Here is a 6,000-nt window from a genome sequence, read left to right on the forward strand (position 1 = left end):
TGTTTTTAATTCCACCACGTGCAATACAAAAAAGCAGACGAGATCAGAATGTCACGCGGTTGTCGGGCGTATTGTCACGTGACTAACCGTATTGATGGAATCATCAGGGCATAAATTCATTTCCCCCTATTTATCATATATATATTCAAACATGAAATATCAATATTCATTTCCGTACAAATTTTTCAGTCGTTCATCACGTGACTGACCATTGATTATTGTTAATTGAATTATATAGAAAATAACTCGATCACTGCTAAGACCTTCGGTCGATAGTTTGGACCCTGCTGATTAAATGAGCCGTGTCACGACAAAACCAACATAGTGCATTTGCGACCAGCATGGATCCAGACCAGCCTGCGCATCCGCGCAGTCTGATCAGGATCCATGCTGTTCGCTTACAAACCCTATTACAAGTAGAGAAACTGATAGCGAACAGCATGGATCCTGATCAGACTGCGCGGATGTTTGTTTGTCGTGACACGGCTCAAATAACCGTCGCAGTAGACGACAAGGGCAATATCATATTAACATTTAGACCAGCGATAAAATCTTTTCCCAGTACCAAGCTTTGTTATATCTAACTTAAAAATATTGAACTGGCATTGACACACGTGCAATTATGGTAATTTGAAACCTAAGTTAAAGTCTTTTTGTGATTCCTTTCAATCGATTACTCTATTAACGTATTTAATTTTGACCTTTAAGCAAGGTGTGTACTTGTTAATGTTATATATTACACGTAGTTTGTCGCTTCTAACTTTTTTATAGATATTTCCTACTGTTCTACATTTTAACATAAAGGTAAAAGTAAACTAGCGGAAAGATTTTTCTAAAAACTTTGCACGATTTAAAGAAAATCCTAATTGTGACAAATTTAGGAAAAATCACAGGGGGTCACATCTTTTTAAGTTGATAACCAATATATGGGTTGAATATATGATTAAAATTGAAAGTGAAGGCAAATACAATGTATAAGATCGCAGAATATACACAAGGAAGTCCTTATAATGTTTTACCAGGATACAACTTTATGATAAGTGAATGATATTTGTTGTTAGAATAGACCAAGGGTGAACAGCAAAACCGTCAAGGACTCGCAACTCAGTTTAAACAAATTTAACATTTTAATATTCTTAAATTTCATTGCTGACGAATTCTATTAAAATGGCTAAGTATACGATAAATTACTAGTTTGTATTACGTATCTTGCAATATATTTTAACGACAAGATTTTTATTGGTCAACGTCGTGCAGACGCTAATGACGAAAACGGTCAGGAAAATGACGAAAAAGAAAGGAATTGGTCACGGAATGTGTCGGTATATTACGAAATAAGTCACGGAAAGTGACAATGTGAGACGAAATATGTTATATGACAAAATAAGTTAAGGATGATACCGATAACAAAATATGACGAAGTTGTAAATAATGTATTATAAACATATTATACAGCAAACAACAATTAAGGCTTTTCAGATTTCATATGTATTCAAATCATTTCAAAGGCTAGGTTTTATATTTTCACATCGAGACAGTCGGCTGAATAATGTCAATGCAGACAATATTTAAAACATCAACTTTAAAACAGGTCATAAATAGTGCCTGTTAATAGAATTTTCCACCTTTATGGCGAATCCGTGCTTAATTCAAATTGAAAAAGGAGAGAAATATTCGTATATTTGCAGGGCAGATCGATTTTTTTTATCAAAGTTTGATCAATCCCCCATGTTGGATAATTTGATGCTCGTTTATCAGGGGTCGAGTCTCGCCTTTTCAAATAATCCGGTCCCCAGTGTACTTCTAATAGTAATATGAATGGGGCAGGTAATCCAGACTACCTTTTCATTCTGTACCAAATTAACACCCTTTGTTATACAAAAAATAGCCTCACAGACATGCTATATTTTTATGAAGCTTGCAAATGGATAATCATGTCAAAATCTGGAACGCCAATAAATTCAAACAAAGTACATGAGCATACAATGTCATCGATTCCTTTTATAAGAGTTAAACGTTCTTCAAATATTAACACACATATTGTCCGTGGTCAGAAAGAGAGCATTATTCTATATAATTGTGTGCGCTACTGTTTATTTTACGGATATTTTTTTTCATTGTATTATAACCATTGATTATGCGATTGTTTCACGTCATTGACTTTTGCCATTGTTGTAACGGTACAAAGGATTGGAGCTTGTTTTTCTGACAGGAATAGCATTCTTATCATTACCATACAATACCAACCTTTATCTCAACACCCGCTAAATTTATGTTAATGATTTATCTTCCATTAAAGGCCCATTAAGTAATAAGAATCTGTAATTTTAAATTCCTTAAATTTGTATTATTTTCATCTTCTGTTACTCTTTTAAATATTGTATTCATTGGCCATAAAGCCGGACCATCTTTTGCTTTTTGGCCAATGGTAAAGTTGTACTGATTTGATATTTTGTATGGAAAACAAAATATTACGTTAGAAACATTTTGCTATATTTATGGACATATTGTTTCACATTTAAAGCTTCTTTCTTCGCCCTATCAAAATCAAACATTATTTAATTCAAAAACATTACATGTATTTAAAAATTACTAGAAGAAACTAAGTTTTTTTCTAAAGAAAAAAAAAAACAAAAAAAAAAAAAAATAAAAAAAAATCATTAATCATTTCTAAGGCTTAATTTATCTTTAAATTTCTTAATTCAATCGTGATTATTGATATTAGATTCTGTCTTAGTGAAGAATCATGTAAAATGCAAAAAAATAGAACACTAAATGCCCTGTTCTAGAACTTTAATAATTTAAAAGTGCATTAATTTGATCACTTTATTGACCACTGGTTGACGAAAACAAAGTTAAAATAGTTACTATGACGACAACTGGTTGACGAAAACAGTGATTGTTCCAAATATTGACATATTTAGTAATCATTATATCGACAGCTTGATGACTGTAAATTTGTACAAGGTAATATAAAGAGTAAAATCTAGGACCATAATAGGAATGTGTCACAAGGCTTGCGTTCATTATTACATTATACGTGTATAGTGTAATACTGCACATTTGTAACGTCGCTTTTCATTGGATAATCGTGACGCTTCAATAGTTTTATATACACGGCTGCAATCGCAACTTCTCGGCCCTTTCCGTCAGTCTTCGGATAAGGACCTCGAACACAATAGTATGAATACACAGAACGGGTGCGGTATTTCGATCTTACCTTCGCTAAGAAACTAAACATGTAAACAAATAGTAATTTATTGCTGGGAGTTGTTGAAAAGTTTATTTCCAATATATGTAGTAAAAGTCCACCTAAAATAAGTGAATTCATAGGTACAAAAGAAAACAATACATTATTTATTATTTACTATTATGGTTATAGAAACCGGAAGTACAAAAAACAACCTGTTGACATTTAGTCGGATTTGTTTAAAATTGAACATCAGTGGACATATTTAAATTACAAATTGTAGTCAGACATATTTTCAAGAATAAGAGTACCGGAACAGACATTTGATGTCAAATATATACATTCGTTTTACATTATCTCTGTTTCTGTTTACATCTGAACCACGTGGTAGAACTACTTTCAATCCGAATTGTTTCCGAGGTTATTATAGATAAAAGCCGAGGCAGTTCCGAATGACACGGCTGCTGTCAATTTTTGAGAAACCTTACTTTTCTCTTCAAAAAGCAAGTTTGCTGCATAATATATTAGGTTGATTTGTTCTAAAATTCCTGACAGGTTATATGACCGTATATAAACGGTTGTTTGCAATATAATTTTTAATATTAAGATCAGCACAAACCCTTGATGGAGTCAGCCGTACATATTACACATAATAAGTTCATGCATGCGTTTGATGGATTAAGAATATCGCCATTGAAATCTAATATATACATGAGCCGCGTCACGACAAAATCAACATTCTGCGCAGATCTGGATCCATGCTGGTTGCAAACGCATTACTTTGGTTTCATGACCATGACACGGCTCATATGTATTTATGTGTGTAGTTAAAGTACGATAATGAATTGAATATGATTAAAAAACCGTCCGGATGTCACCCAGGTAACTTAATGCGAACGCCGTGATTAAAGTTACATACGATAGTGTCGGTGATATACGAGAATAGACGAAGCTTTTGTTATATCTTAGTCCTATAAAAAAATCAATAAAAACGTCATGGTATCATGTGATATTTTACGCAGTCCCTTAAGTGACACTACAGTCACATTTTATTCTTTACTTTTCGTTTATTCGTTTAAACGAAAGGATAACATATTGAAACGAAATGTTAATTATTTGAAACGAATTATTATTTCGATGAAACGAACTATTATTTCATTTAAACGAAATATTTTAACACAGTAAAATACAAGTGACAACAAGAAACAAGTGTGCAAAATATCAAAAGCTTCGTAATATTCTATACATCCGACAAATATTTCTTTATGGTAAGGAACATAGCATAACATGAATAGTATATTGATTTAATAATAAAAAAGAACTTATTGAATAACATTTCATTCATTTCAAACCCGGCTTATTTCCTGATTCAAGACAGGAATAGCTATTAATTGACATACTGTAAATGTCATTCATTCGTCGAAACTCGGTTGTCTTCGTAGATTTCCGTATCATTTATTAGGAATATCATTGAGGTTATGATATACATATATTTTGAATCTTGATCATGTGGACGCTTATTTATTTGAATAAATGTTAAATGATGAAAAACATATGATCTAAAGAATCAGTAACGCTGTTAAAAGCTTTGTGAAAAGGAAATTAACTGCACAGTCTTTTATATATTTATTGAAATACATTAGTATTGAAATATTCGTTAATATTTACCATTTGCTATTTATAATGGCTGGCCACATACTAAAAAGAATGCAACACATATCACCACAAGAGGTTTTGTCCCATATAAAGTGCTGAAGGCGCTTAAAAGTGTGTGCTATGAAGGAATGTTTTGAGGAATGTATTTCTTTTTCAAATCAGTTTGTGCAGCTTTTTATATCATTTCAGAATTCCGAAATCTCACATTTCATACGAATTCTTTGATAGAAATAAATACTACGTACAGTTTGGCGCGTATCAGTTTGCAAATTCTTACAGAACATATTTAAAAAAATAAGGAAACAGAAATGAATTGAACATATTTAACTTATCTAACGGTACACAGATAGGTTAAACGTTAGTCACGAAAAACTTCATGATTAAAATTTGAATTATAACGACGATGTAATATATATTAGGATGCATCTTTTTCTGTTTAAATATAAAATCAGATTTAAAAATCAAATAACCGTGAATAAAAATAAATATAAAAGATAATATGAGCCGCGTCATGACAAAACCAACATAATGGGTTTGCGACCAGCATGGATCCAGACCAGCCTGCGCATCCGCGCAGTCTGATCAGGATCCATGCTGTTCGCTTACAAACCCTATAACAAGTTGAGAAACTGATAGCGAACAGCATGGATCCTGATCAGACTGCGCGGATGCGCAGGCTGGTCTGGATCCATGCTGGTCGCAAACCCATTATGTTGGTTTTGTCATGACGCGGCTCATTTATTACTGTTATGTTTGTATAAACTTTTCTCTTTAAATAAATGTACTGAATCAGCAAGAACTTGACTTATTTAAACAACTGTAAAAACGTGAAGGGTCATCAGCTATTTACGAGATATTTGTGCTATCATCTTAAGTAGTACGCCTCAAAATTCATGCCCGCTTTTTATGAAAATTTGAAAATTGTTTAAAAATAACCTTAATGTCAAGTTTTTGTTGAAATGACCAAGGCTAATTTAAAAGACATATTATTATACCAATCAATCAATCAATCAATCAATCAATCAATCGAGTCAATTTATCTAGAAACTCCCCTTATATCGCTAGCTAAGAGATAGACATAATTATGGTTTCAAAATAAGTAAAAATAATTATTGTTACAAAATATGTAAATTCAATCATACTTTGCACGAAAC

Source organism: Ruditapes philippinarum, unplaced genomic scaffold, assembly GCF_026571515.1.
Source record: "Ruditapes philippinarum isolate M1 unplaced genomic scaffold, ASM2657151v2 ctg3738_1_1_1_1, whole genome shotgun sequence".
In the NCBI taxonomy this organism is placed as follows: Eukaryota; Metazoa; Mollusca; class Bivalvia; order Venerida; family Veneridae; genus Ruditapes; species Ruditapes philippinarum.